The sequence below is a fragment of the Corvus moneduloides genome, chromosome 8 (genome assembly GCF_009650955.1).
Source record: "Corvus moneduloides isolate bCorMon1 chromosome 8, bCorMon1.pri, whole genome shotgun sequence".
Taxonomy (NCBI): Eukaryota; Metazoa; Chordata; class Aves; order Passeriformes; family Corvidae; genus Corvus; species Corvus moneduloides.
Genome location: NC_045483.1, coordinates 17961728 through 17980413, shown reverse-complemented (window position 1 = coordinate 17980413; position 18686 = coordinate 17961728). Strand labels below are relative to the sequence as shown.

Here is an 18686-nt window from a genome sequence, read left to right as displayed (position 1 = left end):
AGTTTTTGACCAGAAGAGAAAATACAATTCTAGAATTTTATGTTGCCTTAGCACTGTTTCCATTCCATGGTTTTGTCACTGCAAGCCAGAGAGCTCTCTACAAGAGAAGCTGCTATAAATCAAGAGGAAGATTACAGATACACTAAGGCTAATAAGACATGCTAATAGGTGAGGATATGGCATAGCCCAACACCCCTTTAAAGAAAAACATGAATCCCAATCCTGCCTTGTAGTTCCAGTAGTCAGAATGTGATTTATTGCTGGCAGAGAAGACAGTCTTTTCCTCTTGCAAGCAAACTTTGTGGGCTGGAAGCAAACCTTTTCAGAGACTTCTATGCCAAGTACTCTGTTCATAAAAAGGACAACTCCTGGCTCTTCCCTTCTCCATAAAGCCACTGAGCCATGCTGCCTGATGCTCAGAGTGTGCCAGGCCCTCAGAATGGAGTGGCTTTGAAGAAAACAATTCATTCCCATATACTTTATGAAGGAAAAATAATCAATATTAAAAAAAAAAAAAAGAGAAAAAGGAAAGGTCCTGTTTAGTGTCAATGTTGCATGATTATAGGAAATTGTTAAAAATGTACGCTCAATTTTTTTTTTTTTTCCAGTGCAAGGATATTTCCACCAAAGCCTTCTCAAGTAGCTCCAAATGATGTAACTGCTGTGTAGCTGCATGAGGTGCCTGGACCATGAGAAGGCTTTGAAGGCAGATATGACTCCTGCATGCTGCTAAACTCCTGTCCCCTGCACATGCTTCAGGCAGAACATGAAGGCACTGCTTTTTGGCCAGAGTGGCAGTACAGGTGGGAATACAGCTGCTTTTCATCAACATCAACATCATCTTTTCACTGGCATTCCCCACCATAGCAGGGAACTGGGAGGGAGTATTGTCTGGCTGAAACCCAAGTAGAATTTTAATGTCTTAAGTGCACTCAGTTTTACTACTGCTAAGGTGTCCAACATTGCAAGTCCCAGCTCCTCTCGTCCACTTTTTGCGGAAAAAAATTTTATTTTCTTGAGGTATGGGAGGGGTCTGGGCTTTCATTTGTTTTCCAGTAAAATGAATGCTAGAAACATGACTGCTTTTTAACTTGAAGCATAGTCCTTATGTTCCAAAACAAGGCATGTTGGGGAAGATGAAACAGGAAAACCTTGTAAATATGATTGCCTGACAAAAGATTTTGGGAATATGAAAACTACAGGCAACATCGAAATGAAAGCCACTTTTGAAATACCAAGTCTTAGTTACTGAACAACTAGAAAACAATGGTATGGCCACTGAAGTAATCCCCTCTTGATGGAACAATACCCTCTGCTTGCAGGCAGGTCCAAGGGTCAGAGCAGACCCTACTAGCTCAGCAGAAGGGGTCCAAAGAGTAGTTTTTAGAAGTTAAGATGTAACACTCTATGGTAATATAAGAACTCTTATAGGCTGTATGTAAATGCTATAGGATTTGTATCTTGTATTAGATTGGTTAGTGACAATTAGAATATTCAGTACAGAAGATGATTTATTGTATTGTAACCAGGACTTCAGACATTCTCACTTCCATTCTCTCTTCTCTTACACTTCCTTTCCTTACTCCTGCTCTTACTTCCACTCTCGCTCTCAAGACCTGCCTATAGAGATCTCTCCATCTCCATCCGTCTCCGTCTCCGTCCCGACCGAACCCGCACGTAACCTACAAAGGCATTTTGGTATCTTTACAGAAATACATCTTGTGTCTGCTTTTCAGACTACTAAAACCCTTGAGCTGAGTGTGGGCCCTGGGGCTTCCAGGGTTATGTCTAAAAAATCTGATATATTGAGTGGCTTACAACAGATCTGTTTTTATTTCCTGGTCTTAATCACATTTCTATTCCCAAATTTTAATAAATTACAAATCAAGCTTCAAAAATCTGGAGAAGAGCTTTAAAAAAATCTTGAGTTTCAGAGCAAATGTATTTTGGGAACTATAATTCAGAGCTGAAACTCCTTTTTTTTTTTTTTTTTTTTTTTTGCCAAACTTTTCTTCATAATGAGAATGTCTGGAAACTTATTTTATACAAGCAGAAAGGTTTTCTCTCCAAAACCTCCATGACACTCAGAGAAGGAGTTGTAACAGGTAGAAATCTATGCTTATACTGGCTATACTAAATGACCAAAATCAAAGTTATAAAGATAAGGAAATTCAAAGAGAAAAAGAAGGTCTAAGGCTACACAGTGGGCATAAAAAGCATAGCTTCTCTTTTTCCGTATTAAAAACCAGTCTCTTTGCTCTCGCCTGTGATTTTATTTCATTATAAATTTTATAAAAACACCTTTCTTCCATCCCCTTAATTATTCCTTGTGCCCATATGAAGAATGTTTTAAATTCAAACATAATAAAAGTGATATTGTATTACTTTTATTATCCTAATGATCATAATACATAGACCTTAATGTATGCTTTCTAATGGAATTAAACCAGTGTCAGATTATGTATTTTATGGCAGAAATAATATTTTACATGGAATATTTTATGTAGGTCAGTTTAATACATTGAGATTAAGTTATTAGTTTCTTTTTAAAAAGGGAGGGAAATTTCTGAAAACCCACAAGACTAAAGAGAATATTTTCAATTCGTACTTTCAAAATGCTTTTAATTAAGGTTTAATATCGTTTACTGGATGCTGCTTAAATACTGTTTGCTTTCAAAGACAGTGTTAGGTGGATTCTCTTTGTTTCAGTTTTTTCCTGGGTGAAAAGAGGTGGATTAACTAACTCAAATACACATTTTTCTGTTTGATCTTAATCTTATCTGCAATTTAGATCTTTCGGGGATGTACAAAAACCTTCCCATTTGGGGGGGTTAGAAATGATGCCTTAAACTCTGCAGTGCCCTCGTCCCAGTGCTGGATTTCTGACTCTCTCTGTAGAGGGTTTAGACTAACACATCTTGAATAAACCCTCTGGACTTGCAGAGTATTTGCTTATGTGTGGAAGAGCCTAGCGGATGAATTTGATACCCACACTCGAGTGACTTGTGGATCATTTTTCAAAGCGCCTCGAAGCAAGTGACGGTGCTGTTTGCCCTCTGCGGTGTGCCCGGCTCGGCCACAGCGTGCAGCTGCGGGGGAGATGTGCCCCCGGCTCTGGCAGCCCCAGCAGGCGGGGGAGATACGCGGGCTGCGTCTCCACCGCCGGGGAACATCTTGGTGAGTGTGTAGTGGGCAATCTGGAGATGAGACTGCAGCCTGGATGGGTCCTGCGTTACACGTGGGGGCAGTGCAGAAAGAGGAACTGTGGAGCTGCTGTGGGAGCCTGCGGGAGGAGCCGGACTTGCTGAGCTGTGCTGCAGCCAGGCACGCAGCGGGGAAGCTCTCACTACCGGCTGCAAACACAGTGCTCTGCCACTGCGGTTACCCACTTCAAGGTAGAGCTGCTGAGCAAGTGATGGACCCGCAGATAAATACTCTGGGCTGGGAGCCTCTAGTGTGTGATCCCGGTGTAGCTCTGGGCAGGCTTAGCGCTCGCCAGACGTGCTGCACGCAGAGCTGAGCCAAGCAGAGAACAGATTCTGAGCCACGCCGGTGTCCCTGTGCGCTCTGCGCCACAGCGGTGCCTTGCCCAGAGGTCAGCGCAGCGAGGAAAATGGTGCAGAATGCAATTTGGGCATGAGATCAGGGAGCAGGAAGAGCTCCATTCCCCCACCGGATTAGGTGTTGTAAGACACTCCTAGCCATAAGATGCAGTGATAAACACCAACGTGTGCCTCGTTCTTCACAGTGCACAGCACTTGCCTTAGTCCCTTTGCTTGCTGCCTCCTGCTTCCACGTAACTTTCTTCTCCCTTCCTCCAGCAACTCATATTTCTCCTCATTGCAGCAGACAATGGCATTGCAGCAGCCAGGAGCTAAGTACCATTCATAATTGAGACAGCAAATAGGAAAGGAAGCAAATATCTGGGAAACCTAGAGGCAGGGTAGAAAAAAGGGATGGCTCACAGGGGATATCTGAGCAACTCCAGAGTCAAGTAAGGAATGCCCATGACAACAAAGAGGTTACAGGCAATTATCCTGCTGGAAGCCACTCCTGAAAACCAACATATAAAAATGGAAGTATTTTAGCTGGTATTTAGTGTAGCAAAACTTCCAGCCATGTGTAAATTTCTTAATATAGGTGCTGTTGGCATCCAAGCAAATGAGTCCTTTCACTGGAATTCAGAGGCAAAATCCTTCACTCTAGTAATAGATGAGCACAGGAGTAACTCTGACATGGAGACAGGAATTGTTTGAGCTCTAGTCTGTTCCACGTACGGCTCCATCCATTGCATATAGCTTGCCTGTACCTTTCCATGTGAACACCTGCAGGCATTTTCTCTATTGCAAAACGCCTTTTGTTGTTAAACGTGTCTTGCTGCTCCTGAGTCTGCATCTCTTTGCTCTAAGCAAATGCTACTGCACTAATGGGACTTGTGCCGTTTGATTGCTGAGCCATAACCAGTCAGTCACTAGGGACCTGTCACAGCTGACTTCACATCTCTAAGAATAGTTACCTATATCCCATGTGGTGGACAGTCTCCACTCCTCTGGAGTCTTGGAAGTGCCTGTAGAAAGGTGCAGAGGGCTTGAAGGGCCAACAAAAAAAGACAGTGAGAGCAACAAATTCCTGTGTGCACCCTGAGAATGGGTACCTGCAGGGTAGAGCACTGCTGTAGATCTGTGGACAGCTTTGCAGAAGGTGAGGCAGTAGTGGATATCCAGTGGATGCAAGCTGCAATAACTGGTCTGCATGTCTTGGGTGGGGCAAACTGCCCTTGTGGGATTCCCCAAATGTAGATGGTGAGTTTCTGTGAATGTCTGCATGAAGCAGGGTAGTATGGGAGGAGCTCATTAGGTAAAAGCTGAGGCTTTTGCCACCAGAGGGTGGTGCCTGCCCCCTTACCAAACGTCCCGGGACGGCAGTAGCCCATGGAACTGCCGGCAGCTCCCTCATCCCCGTTAGCCCACACTGCCCAGTGTTAATATGAGCCCTGCTGAGGCTTCCTAGCCATGAGCCCCACTTCCTCCCTGCACAACGAGGAGATGAGTAAGAATGAAGGAAAAAACCGGTTGTGAGAAAGCCCTGCTTTGGGCCAGCAGGGAGCATTAGAAACAGCGTGAGTCAGGAGCACGAAAGTCCAAAAAGGGAGAGTCGCAGAGTCCAAAAGCAGCTTGCAGTCAGCATGCACACAGGTCAGCTTTTCCCTCACACTCTGCTGAAGTACTGTTTCCTGTACAGTGCCAAACCAGGTGCTCAGCAGCTCGGCCATCTCATCTGCAAAGCTGCAGGCATTTTACTTCACGGTGTCTTCTGGATTGAGCACAACCAAGCCCTTTGCACCCAGAATAGGAAATGTGAGCTAGAAAACTCAGCAAAGTACTCCTCTGGTTCAAAAAATGTTTCTTCTCCAAGAAACAAAGTTTTACACAAGATATGTACAATTAAGCTGGGGAATAAGTAAGCCCACCAAGCTCAGGAAAAAAAGCTCCCAAAAAGAATGGAAAACAAATAAGTTAGATCACTTACTTAAGAGAAGAAATGCTGTTGGAACTGATATCCAGCTTGTTAGTAAGGTCATTATGAAGTTGTGACAACGGAGTGGTTTCACCCAAGTTTTCCTGAGTTTTGCTGTTCTGCAGTGTCTTAAAAAAAAAAAAAAAAAAAAAAAAAAAAAAAAAAAAAGCTGAAGCAGGTCACATGATCGTTGAGAAACTACAGTCACATCCTGAGTAGTTACATTTGCAAACAGAAGTGCCCTTTTTTGGGTTTAAGTTCAATATATAAGCAAACCTGAAAATGTTTTGTGGAGAGGGTAGACAGCCAACAGTCACAGCCTGGTTCAGCTGTTTTGCTCTCTAAGGGGCCTTTAAACATTAACAGTTATTTTTACAAATTGAAAATGTCCTACCATGGTGAATTTGTTTCTGCTGAGACCTTCTAAATCTGCGGATAAGCAAGTGGATTTTCTGTCTTAGAAGAAGAACCTTCTGAGGCATTCTCTTTCAGTATTGCCAGCTTTCTTATGAACTCAACTTGAATGATATCCTAATGTTTTGAGAAGAGCACTTATTTGAATATTTCCCTTTCATAATCAGCTTTTTCAGGAGCAGAGGAGAAGCAGCTCACTATGGCTGCTAAGCCATTGCAAGCCAGTTCCCAGACAGTAACTTCTGACTAAGAAAAATATCTCGATGTTCCTGGCCTATTTTGCGGTGTGAAGCATTGGTACAACTGACTGTGGCAGATGTCATAGAAAGTATTTGTTACTGCTTTGACCTGCAGTGCGTGTTGGTGTGCACATACACCTGTGTGTGTGTAGTTCATTTTTGCTCTTTCACTACTCCTGGTTCTCTATGGGGTCAGAGTTGGAAACACCAAAACCAAGAAAACAAAAATCTCTGCACCAGCTGGATGGAAAATGTCAGGATGCTTGTAAGAAACCTTCAGTGGTTTTGTACCTCATATGTTTCATCTACAAATGATCCCATGCTTTAAGGTTCCTGAAAACCTGTTATTGAAGGAATAGCAGAAATGTCAACTCTCTTGTTTAGTTTTGGGGTTTGGTGGTTGCTTTTTTATTGGGTGGGGTGGTTTTGTTTTATTTTGCTTTGTTGCTTCTTATTTTGTTTTTGTTGCTTCTCCTGGCCCAAATCAGCAATCTCAAGTAGTTTCTATATTTCAAAGAAGGAGCTAAGCATCTGAGTATTTGGCTGAAATTGCTAAAGCTGTTTGCTTTATTCCATTGCTACTTTTCCACGAATGCTTCAAAGAGCTTAGCTGGGTGACTGCACACAGCTGACTGCTTAAGCTTCACTGTTCTTGTTCACGGCATACCTCCAGTGAGGAAAAGCACTGACCAGAATAAGCCAGGCTTAATATAATCCTGCTTTGTCGTAGGTTTATTCTGATTCTTGACCAAACTGGGAAATGTGGTTTCAAGCACAGTCATCATTATCAGCCTTCTCTCTATCCTTCACCATCCAGCCACTGGGCAGGATATATATGTTTAATTAATTCTGCTTTTACCTTCGACCTGTAAATAGTGGGAGTAATGTCAGATTTATACGTTATATGAATAACAAGGATTTCTCAGGAGACCCTGTCTTGGTGAAAGAGGCTAACTGTAATTTTCAGCTGTGAGTAATTGTATATAATATAATCCTAAATGATTTTTCTTCTGTAATTTCATTAGAGTTTAGAAATTTAATTAGATTTTGAATCACTCTGAAATAAAGTAGCAAAACACCCAGAGACTAAGTGCAGTGGTTATTTTGTCCTCCGAGGCCAGAATTCTTGGTCTCAAATTGGCATGTGTTCATTAGGAGGAAGTTTGCAGAAGTTCTTGATATATTATTGTCTTTCAGAATGGACTCTGAATAGGTCTTTGGAGAGCATTAGAAGAGCACACAATTATTATACAGACTCTTTTTGAGGTTTAAGATCATCTGCCTTTCATATACTTAATAAAAATATGCCTCTAAAGTTGTTTAAGAAACTGTGGAGATAGGAAAGATGCTACTCCAGTGCCTCAGTGCTCTTCCTGGTTTATTAGCAACTCCAGTACCTGTGTATGATGATACAGAGAGGAGTTGTTTGCTTTACTTTAATGATTAGGTAGGTTTATGGTTATTTTTATTGCTACACATATGAACTGTCATGGTGGCTGTAATTAGAGACACACTAAAATGCTGTTCCTTCAATTCCATCTGAGGTTCAAAAGAAATCTGTCCTGGCCAACTTTGATTCTCTGAGGAATTAGTCCTATGGGCAAAAAATGGACTCAGATGGCACTGAACAGCGCAAAGCCAAGACCAGTGCAGCAGCTTCTGATAGCATGGGGCACCAGGATAGTTGTGGGTTCAGAAAGGAGATTCTCTTAAAAGATGAAAAAAGGAAATGTGAAATGAAGAATTTCAGCAGGACAAATCAGACAAACTTAAAAAGCTCTTTCAATATTGGCAAGCCAACCTATTTGAAAATAAAGTAGTAAGTCCAATGCAATGGGATGCATGTCAGTCCTGAAGTGAAAAGCCAAAAAGAAACCCCCCCCGGTGAGTAGAATGTTCTGCTACAGACTGACCCATGCAAACATTGCTGACTGACTCATGTCAACATCCTGTTGACAGGATTCCAGCATCCTCAGTGTTTGCCACTGCAGGCCAACATGGAGTGAAACAATTCCTTGGTCGGATCCAAGGGGTCATTTCCTTTTTTTCATTAACAGCTCTCGATGAGAGCTCATCATCACACAAATCCAGTCCTTGGGCTCAAATATATGCTTTCAGAGTGTGGCCAAGTTAATCTTGAGTCCAATTGAAAAGAAAGAAGAAAGATCGAAAGATTTTGTGCACTTTGCTTGATAGGTGCCAATGGTGAATAGACAACCTCAGGCAGCCTGCTGTGTGTGGATGTGCTGCCTTCCATTAACATGCCATGTCACATCATGGGACAAAATGAAGAAAACATGTTCAGGCTGGTTACTGCCAAAAAATCAAGGTGCTTTTGCTATGGGCATCCAGAACAAATGGAAACTATGCTTGAAAACTCACAGCTGCTCTTCCTTTGCTATTTTCTCCATCACCCCCTCTGTCAGGACTCTGAGCTGCTGGGACAACTGGAAGGGATTCCATGTCACAGCAAGCAGCAGAATCACAGATGTCGGGTGTGTTAACAAAGGGAAACACGCCTGCACCAGCTATGTAATGCTTTCCTGCCTTGACATTAAGGAATATTGTGGGAAACCATTCAGCATTTCAGCCTTGCTCCTTTTTTATTCCCCTCCATCTCTCTTTCCTTTTCCGTGTAAAGCAATGTATTATGTTACAGAGGTGCTGATACATTTTAAAAACGTGTTTTCTGGATTTTACTTGAGGGTCTCTATATCTTGGCCCTATTACCAGCTCAGAGAGGTGCAAGGAGGCAAAGAAAAAAGCTTTGGGACATGTACTCAGGTCTCTTGTGTACATCAGGAAAGACAGTGCTGAAGTAGTCTCTACATTGTTTGTGTCATTGCTGAAATCTTTTTGAGAGAGCAGCTGGAGGAGGAGATTCTTCCACCGATCATATATTCTCCGAAGCACTGTAAGTCCCAGTGAAGATACTGTAGTGTTTTTAAAAGTGCCAGAGGAACTGGGATGCTACAGGAGGAAGAAACAATCCCAAAGCTGATGAAAGAAGTCCTTGTGGGAGAGTTTGGCTCTCTGAGCAGTGAGTGTTGGACTGGGTGACCCTAAATGAAGGGCTCCAGTATTCACTGGATGATATTGTCTGGTTCTCTGGTTATCTTGGTCACCAGAGGGGTGTTGGTTGATAAAGTTCCTTTACTGAGGCAGCACTGCTGGAATTTTTCCTATGTAGGTTTTCACACGGCATGAACAAAACATGCCAGGCAGCCTGGCTTTGTCATTGTTGCATATCCTGGTACACTCAGCTGTGTCTTAAAATACCTTTGACGTGTATGATGATAACTTAGAAAGTTCCTAAGCAACCTCTGAAAATGTCTGGGTGCTTACTCTCTGAAGGTGGTGTGTGTTGTGGAGGAGCAAAATGCAGTGGTTGGGATGTTTCGGAGCAAGAGAAAAGGGTAAAGTGTGTCCAGTTTCCATCCAATATTCTTCCATCTCCTGTCCGTCTGTATTCTGTATAAGCATGTCGGACTTTATTAAAGGGAAACCATGGTGAGTTTCCTCCAAATTATCTACTAAAGAGCATAGGTGTTGGAGTAGCAGAAATTTTTTTTGTCTCTTCTGTTCCAGGTGTAAAATAGGATTTTCAACAGAATAAATCTTCCAAGAAAATATGCCGTAAATGTGGAAAGGTTGAACGTCTTTCCGAGGAATGAACGCCTGAAAAACACCAGTTGTTCCTTTTTGCGAATGTAGATTCAGTGTCCCATAAAAGTGGTAATCCATGTAGTTCATGTCCCTGTTATGCCCTCTTGGCTGCGTCACCCGCTGAGTTGCATTCTCATGATGTGCTGTAACCAGAGGACAGAATGATCCATTGCACTGGCACAGCAAAAATTTGATGCGTCCAGGGAATTTTTTTCTTTTGCTAGTCAATTCAACCATCAAAAGAGGGGACATGAAATGTGAGATATGTAACTTCCACAAGAAAGCCTGGTAAGTTTCTGGGTAGATGCGTTCAGCTGGTGGCTTTGGGTGTGGCTGTGTGAGTTTGTTTTAGTGATAAGGAAGCATTTCAAGCCAGTCAAGGGCAGCTGTGACTAATGAATAGTGGACAAACGGACTCCTACAGCACATTTATATTATTCCTTGCATGTACATCTTGCACTTTACTTTTGAAATCCTGTTGTCAGAAGCCAATTTTGAATGTACATAGAGCAGAGCTACTTGAACAAGCCAAGCAGTTCCTATTCAAAGTAATTGCCACTTACTTTCTTTATAATATGATCAATGCTGGTGACATGACATTAGACCTAACTGCATCCCATTTTGGTGCTAGCGAATATTTGCACTTACACAAGGCCTTGAAGAAGCTGGGACTTCTCTTGAGATAAAGCAGATGTTGCATCTTTAATGGAATGTAATAGGCATACACAAGCTGATTCCCTTCTTTGGGATTAGAATTGTGTGGTTTTTCTCCTTTTACATCTAACAAACACCAAAAAGCATTAAAAGTCTTTAGACATTTTCATAAACACCAAGTTAAAATAAAATGAGCATTTGGCATTCATTTCCATGCAGATTCCCTCCAAATACATTACATCATCTGCGTGTGAAAACAGTCCTTTTGCTCATGTGCATGGTGCTGTGGAAAGCTGAAAGCTTTCAGCCTCTGACAGAGGCTTTCAAAAATCTCATCTCTGCATGATGGGGCTGTGTCTGCCAAAGTGAGTGGAAAGATATTTATGGACAAAGGAAGAAAGGCACCAAAATTCAAATTTAGATAGCTGAAATAGGAGAGTTAAATATGTTTCTAGTTACCTCCCTGCTTTCTTTAAGCCCTTATATATAGATATAAGGTTGTAAAAACCTGTTTTAACTACTTCAGCAGGAATTTAAGTGCTTACATTATGGTTTAAGATAGTTAGAATCTTAGAATCTTATAGGATCTAACCTATGTTGTCTTTCTGATGGATGAGGCCCAAAGTCTTTCCTATGGAGGCAGTGTTAATGATAGGCAATTAGCAGAAACAGCATCTCAGTGCATAGGCACTTTGCTAGTAAAATCATCACTATGCGTGATCCAGTGACAGCCAAGGCATTCAGCTTTTACTCTGTACTAATGTCTGCCTACATCACAGCCCAAATTAATCTTAGGGGAGGGATCTAAAACAAGACTGCATTTCTCACCGAATCCTTGCAGCGTCCCAAGTTCTGGTAGATGACATTCCCCTGCATTGTCCATCTCTATTCAGCTTTCAGACTCCTACACCCCTGGTTCCCCTCACACAGAGCACTTTGTGAATTAGATTAATTTGAAGATATCCTTGAAAGCTTTATGTGGTGGACAACAAATGTGAGGCGGTCACTGATGGCAGCTTATGTAAAGTTAACATGTTCTTTGGTCTCATTGCTCTGTAGAAATCAAGACCTTGACCATAACATGTTTCTTGATTTCCTTCCCCTTGTTTGTCACTGTCCTTGTCTATCAGTCTAGAGCATATCAGATGGACCAGGTCAGGGCCAATGTGGGATTGCTTAAAGATGTTGACGCCATGGGGGGAAGCAGCAGAACCAGCATGTGAAGTATTCAGGGGCTGACTTTGAACTATGTGAATTTGTGATATGCAGGCTGCACCAGGAGAGGGAATGTGAGGTTACTGCAGTCACTCAAGCCTGTGAAGATATTTGTCATTCCAAAACTATGCTGTTGAGGGCTTTGCTTGAGGGGGAACATCAGGGAGGGTAAAATAGAAAGTGGAATGTAGGTTCTCAGGATTGCTATTAAGAGGCACAAGTGACATCATGGCAAAGTCATCTACTTCTCCCCCAGGAAAAAGGTAGAAACAGTACACACAACCATACCCCAGATCTCCTGGTGTGAATTTTGCAGGGTTTGTGTAAATCTGTTCATTGTACTTGGATATAATCTTAGGTTGGGACTCCTGTGTTCAAGGGAAATCTGAAGTGCACTCTTGCCTCTCTTGGGCTCCTGTTCTCTCTGTGGGCTTGCTGGCACCTGAGCCTGGCCCATGTAAACCAAGTCTCTTCATGGGTTCAGCAAAGCAAGGGTTTGCAGGATGAGGAGTGAGGAAGAGATCACATCTACATGTCCATGTTTTGGCTGCAGAAAATCAAAAGCATCCCCTTTTGGTGATGAGTATCCTTAAATGCCACCATCCACTACTGGGATGCCAGGGTGAGTGGTCTTTGCAGAGGTGCCACTCCTCCAGCCTGTGGGGCTATTTCTGCCTGTAGCTCAGAGCTCTAGGTTCTGCCTGGCAGCCTTTCTGTAAAGCATTTCAGCTTGTTTTGTTCCCCAGTGCTGAACAGACAGGAGCCATCTGCCATCTCTGCAGTGCCTGTGCAGAAGTCCCTGTGTCCCACAGCTGCCAGCACCGACTGTGGGTGGGTTTGGCTCTGCTGGGAGTTCCATGCTCTTCATTGTCCAACAGCCTCTCTCTGCCTCCCACCATGAAACACCACAGCAGGGGCATTTCTGAGGGTCTTCGCTGGCATAGGTTGAATAGACTGATACCTAGATGTCATATTCGAAAATAATTGTTCATGTCCAGTGATTAATTTTTACTTTTACAGCATTTTTCCGTATTTTTTCTTCTCCTTGACTATCTAAGGAAGTCATGCCTTGATAACACCTGCCTGGAAATGCAGGCTGGGCTGGAACTGATGTCCTCTTGACTTGCTTGGATCCATTCTCATCTCTTGGGATCTTCAGTATTAATTGTCTCTTTTCTCCTTTTTTGAGCTTTTGCCTTTTCCTGTCCAGACCTTTGGCTGTACTATCACCTAGCAGTGAATGCAGATGCAGCAGAGATTTTTCAAAATTTATTTCCTGGATGCCCAAAGATGGACAAAACTAATAAAAACCCGAGTCAGCACCTGCTATAGTGGTGGGAAATTTCTGACTTGAAAATGGAAGATTTTTCAGTGATCCACATGTTCACATGGTCTGACACTGAGATTAAGGGAGGCAAGGGTCCATTTGGTAGCATCATAGAATGGTTTGGGTAGGCAAGAACCTTAGAGATCTAGTTTCAACCTTCCTGCAATGGGCAGGGACACCTTTCAGTAGACCATCAGAGTCCCATCCAGCCTGAGCTTGAACATTTGCAGGGATGGGGCATCCGCAACTTCCCTGGACAATTCCTCCCAGTGCCTCATCAGTTCCAGTGCCTCACCAGTTCCAGTGCCTCACCTATCATGTTTCTTTGGCACTCGACTGTCTAAGGCATGTAGGAAAAATTCTAGTCTGAGTTACATGTGTACTGTTTAGTGTGTCACTACTTTAGTATCTTACTCTGTTTTCTCTGTGACTGAAGGATTTTTAAATTTCTCAAGTCACCAGTAGGACCCCAATCCAGCAACATTTAGACAACATTAGTAAAATTAAAAGGTATCTTTTGTCTGTGAGGACTCTCCCCCACAAAATCCTTCATGATCACCATTAAGAGGCCATTCCTTCCCCTGGCAGCCTTTACTGGGGTGAAATACAAGCACTGTTGCCAGCACTTACCATGGATAATTAACAGCTTTGTTGGGGCTTCAGTATTTACTTGAAATTCCAAGGATGCAAGACTTAGGGAAGCCCAATCTGATCATTATTCACTTCTGAGACAAATATCTATGGAACAGGTTAATATAGTCCCTGGCTTCTGTGTGAAGCTGGGGTCTGAGGGGGGTTGGGATGTCGGGAGGCCATGGGGAAAGGACAGTATCAGAAGTGAGAAGAGTTGAATAGCTGTAGGAGGATGCTGATGGCCACAGAACAGGGGCAGGGACACCTTCTTTGGCTACAGCAGAAGTGGCATCACATGTTAAAGGAGAAAGGAAATGCAAAACCGAGGGTCACGCTTAAACTACGGACTATGAAGTGCCATGTCTGGGGGTGGGCATAGAGGGGCTGATGAGTAGATATATTTTGTAAAGTGTATTTGAGGGCTCTTAGGCTAAGGAAATTTTAGATGAAGTTTCAAATGTCAGGTCAGACAAGGGGACAGAGGTATAACGTAGCAGCAATGTTAGTGTGAGCAGAGACCCAGTAAAAGGGCTTGGCTCATTCTACAGAGCTACAAAGCTCATGCAGCGTTTTCCAAAGAAGCCCTCTAGCAGGCAGACACCTCTTGCAGTTGCGTGCCATGGACTGGGCATCCATATCTCCTTGGCTCTTCAGACTATCCTCGTCTCTTCAGTGAGCTCTTGCTATCCCACCTGGTGTGATAAAAGAAACTGCTAAAACTGGAGGCTGCTGAATGTTATGCTGCCTCTATTCAAATCTCTAATGAGCTCCTCCTTGTAGCTCTAGGTTTAATTAGTTTTCATTGCAATATTAATGATCCAAACAAACCATTTTAACTTTCCTGTTGCACAGCTGGAATCTTCTTATTTAGTATTGTACTCTATAAGGGAATCACACCAACTTCCTTTCCCCTCCCTCATTTCTGCTATTAATATGCATTAAAATCACAGTCTCGCTGGCATAGAATTTCAGACCTGCTATAAAACTCTAATAATTTCTAAAAATGGCAAGGCTGAACTAATGACAGAGCCTTATCCAAATAATGCAAAGACAGATTTCTCCTAGAGTTTGGTGGAAGTGATGATTAATACTTCATTTATTTATTTACAGTCTATCAGCATTTAGAACAATTTGCTCATTCCTTTGAGCCTGCATAAAATCTCTCTTGAACTCCATGGTATTAGAGCAGAAATGCCTAATCTGTTAATCTTCAGCAAAAATGCCTACTTTTTCTCTTTATTTTCCCCTGAGGAGAAGGGCCCTTCCCAATGTATGTCTGAAGACTGCACAGCTCAAAGTCTTTCCCTATCACATGGACTAGGTGCATCTCACATTTCCCTCTGAAATCCCTGATAGTGAGGATTTAGAGGAGAGTCTTTGTTGCTCTCTGGTGTGTTTCACTTCCTGGACTCACTCTGACTTGTGGAGACTGAAATAAATTGGATTGTAGATAATCTGGGTATCTTCCTGTTGAAGGATGCTAGAGAAGACGACTCTCTGAAGGCGTGGCCTGGAATCATGCCAGCACCTTCTCCTTTCTAAGCCATAGAAATAATGGAAAAGTTGGTAGCAAGAAACCTCCAGACCTTCTTGCTTAAACTCCTCCTCGGAGCTGGTCTGTTGCTGACACCAGTTTTGGCTTTGTCCTGTTTAGAAAGGGATGTTTTCTAGGAGCTGGAAGAGCTGTGCTCTGCAGAAAGGCTGTCAGCAGCTGGATAAAAGGATTTTCCAGCTATACTGCACAAGAGAGGTCAAGATACAACTGTGAGAGTGCAAAAGAGATTTAGTACCACTTGCAAAAAGTAATTTTCATTGGGACTTACTCTCATAAGTGCTCACATTGTTTTTGAAAATAGGACTTTGGAGTGGGACCGTGAAGATAAAGGGATGCTACGTGATTGCTTGCTGTGTCATTGCCTGCAGGGTCTAAGTTCAAGAGAGCAACAAGTGACTTGATTGCAGAGCACCATCCCCATGGCCCAGGCAGTGGAGAGCTGGAAGTGCCTCCCCTGGAGCCCCTGCTCTGGGGGCCTGATGTAGGCAGTGTTCCCTCCTGCACAACTCACCCCTTCTGCAAGAGACCTGTCCTCACAGAGCACTTTCCTTTAGGAAGTCATCGAGCCAGGTGGGAGCTAAACTCACAATTCTATCCTAAAATCAAGCATTTATGGCACCATAGATTTGCTTGGAAACTAAAGCAATTCAGTAAATGCAGGAAAATAGTTGCACTGTCAAGGTCTCCTCTGGCTGCTGTTGGTGTTGGGAGAATCATCCAGGAGAGAGGTTGGGTACTGAGGGTCAGGACTTGCCAGGGCTTTCTCCAGCTGTGTAGTACTGTGAAAATAAAACTTTCTACCTCCATCTATCTGTGTTTAAATACCATTTTTTTCTGCCTCTCTGCCTGAATAGAGACTTTTAATGTGTGGGTATCTTGGCTGATGGGATTCACAGCCCATTTTCTTAACTTCTGTGATCTCACAGGGGAAAGACTTTATTGTGTGGAACTTTCTGCAGCAGAAGTTTATTGAAGATTTTTACCAGTGAGCTGATTTCACTAATGCTCTTGTGGTGGTTTACTTCATATTTGTCATTCATTCATTGCATGGGAGTGTAAAGGTGAATGGTGACCTACAAAAGCACACTGTCAACAGTTGACAGGTGTTTGTCCAAAGTGCTCCTGCTGTGAAGTTGTAGATCACTAACTTGTTTGCTCCCATGTGGGAAAAAACAAGAGCATATGTTATCCCTTCAGAAATCGTGAGAGTAGGTGGGGTAGAGGAGCACCCAGGGAAATGAAGGATGCTATCTCCTTGCTCATCTGCAAAAAAGTGGAGATAAGCTTCACGTGAGCTGAAAGCACTATCAGAATCATATCCTGACACTGTGACAGGGTTATACAGCCTGCACCCACAGGAATGTGTGGCAGCATGGAGGATACAGGAAGCACAGCTCCTGGCTGGGCTGTGCCCACGTTGGGAAGGACACTATCAAGAAACGTAACAGCAACAGGGAGATAACTTCCCTGAGGTTTCATGTCACCAGAGTTGCCTTTAGTGTTTTGTTGCAGTTCACAATACCACAGCATGAAAATGAGCAGCTAAATGCACTTCTTACTCTAAATGCAACTGTTATTTAAGATTTAAATTAGTAAGATCTCTTATCACTGTCAGGTAGCCACATCTTACCACACAAATATCTCCCTTACTTTGTTTCCAGGGGCTTATTTTCTTCCCTTGGCTGCCAACATAATTGTGTGTGGTTTCTTTCTCACTCAGTTCCGCCAGAAAGATGAAGTTTAGTTTAAGTTCTCATCAGGAGGACTTTCAGTCTGTTCTGTTTCTTCAGAATCACACCTGGGGCATCCAAAGACGCCGGCAAGACCCGGAGAGAGAAAGTGGGGCATTAAGGTTAAGCCAGAAAAGTGCTGGGTACTAAAACCCTCACTAGCTTGGCAGCAATCAGCACAGCATGTGGAATTGCAGTTTCAGCGACCTGCTCTGCTCTTTCTTCAGCCAGTAGCCCCTTAGTCAAAATACTGCTGTAAAGCTAAATCAAAGTGATTATACTGAGGGATGGATCTGCTTTAACAGAATAGTTTTCTAAATTGAATTAAATTGCTGTTCAAAGTGTACTTCCTTCAGTGACAGAAGTGTGATTTTACCTCTTTCTATTCCTGATATCTCTGCAGAACTGAGCCACCTGAAAGGGGACAGCTTCATGTCTCTCCATAGCTGGGCATTTCCACTAAAACCAAGCCAACTTTTGATAGAAAAATGTGTATTTTCAGTGATGTTTAAATTAAGAGCCTTGAGTGACTTTCTGCTCCCAGACTAAATCACATGGCACTTAGAGAAACATCATTTTATCTCATACCCGAGCACACCTTTCATTGCTGGTGCTGACAGCATCTCTTAAAGACACAAGACTTCAGGAGACCAGATGCTTTATAATATTTCTATTTGCTTGGCACTTTGAACCTTTGCAACACCAGCCAGCTTCAGGTTTTTCTTCAGCAGCTGTGAATGTAACTCACAGTTTTGGGGTGACTGAGGTCTGATAGCCTTATGTAGAAACCATTTAATAGCACTTTTCTCCCTTTAAATGGAAGAATCATTTCTTGTGCTAAAAGAAATGTAAAAATTGATATGTTTTGGGCATAAGTTGGTGTTGCTGCATTAAATTCTGAATCTTGTCTCCCAACAGAAGCATGAGGGCCAGCAACCTTGCCTTAGGTACAGGCACACTGAAAGAGAAAATCCCAGACATTCACCTGCAATTTCAGCAAGGGCATTTCTGAAGACAAATAATACTGCAGGAGCTAGTTGCATTTATGGTTGGTCATGAATAAATAATAATTATATTAAAGGTGTAGGGTTGACTGGGCAGGCTTCCTATTCTGGAATTGGAATCTCCTCTTAAAATCTTTAGCCATTTGGCTTGTGATTGAAAGCTGCATGATGTTTCCACATTGGAGCTCATTGCAGGGAAAAGATTAAAGCTGTCAGTTGTTCCAAAAGCTAATGGAGACATTAAAAAAATAGCAGCTTACTGGGGAGAAAACAGGGTGTGTGGGGAACACGTGTTGCTAGCATATGCTGTAACTGGACTGTAAGTGGTCTCCACATATTCATGAATGATGGCTGACCTCTACTCTGCTAGGGCACATGTGTGCACGTCCGTCATGACAACACACTCTGAACTTACTCCACCAGAGGCTCTTGGGAACATAATCCCCATATCTGTCTCCAAATATAACTCTGCTGGTCTGCAATATAAGGCAGTGGGGAGAGCTGCTGCATTGAGGAGCCATTTGGAAAGTGCTGCAGTGATATTCACAGAGATCTCTATGCCTAGTTGATGACCTTCTTCACTAAGAGGCAAATGTCTGCAGCTTGTAAAAGAAAAAGATGCCTCTGAATGCCTTTCCACTTTTAAAAGCTCCTGAGTGCCGGCTCAGCAGAGCAAGTGAAAGCCACAAGTGGCAGCACTTACTGTACCTGTACTGTATGAATGTATGCAGC

At 42.8% G+C, this 18686-nt stretch overlaps 1 protein-coding gene across 2 annotated transcripts in view; it reads left to right on the top strand.

The window, feature by feature from the left end:
- Window positions 1–375: 375 nt before the first annotated feature.
- The window catches only part of C8H10orf71 (chromosome 8 C10orf71 homolog), a 52692-nt gene continuing 34381 nt past the window's right edge, over window positions 376–18686 (top strand). The window contains exon 1 of one of the 2 annotated variants that reach the window (XM_032116606.1): window positions 376–803. The gene's annotated coding sequence lies outside the window, so the exon portion shown is untranslated. Of the gene's footprint in view, window positions 804–3053; window positions 3178–18686 lie in introns of those variants that run through there. The other variant, XM_032116607.1, reaches the window with a different exon arrangement.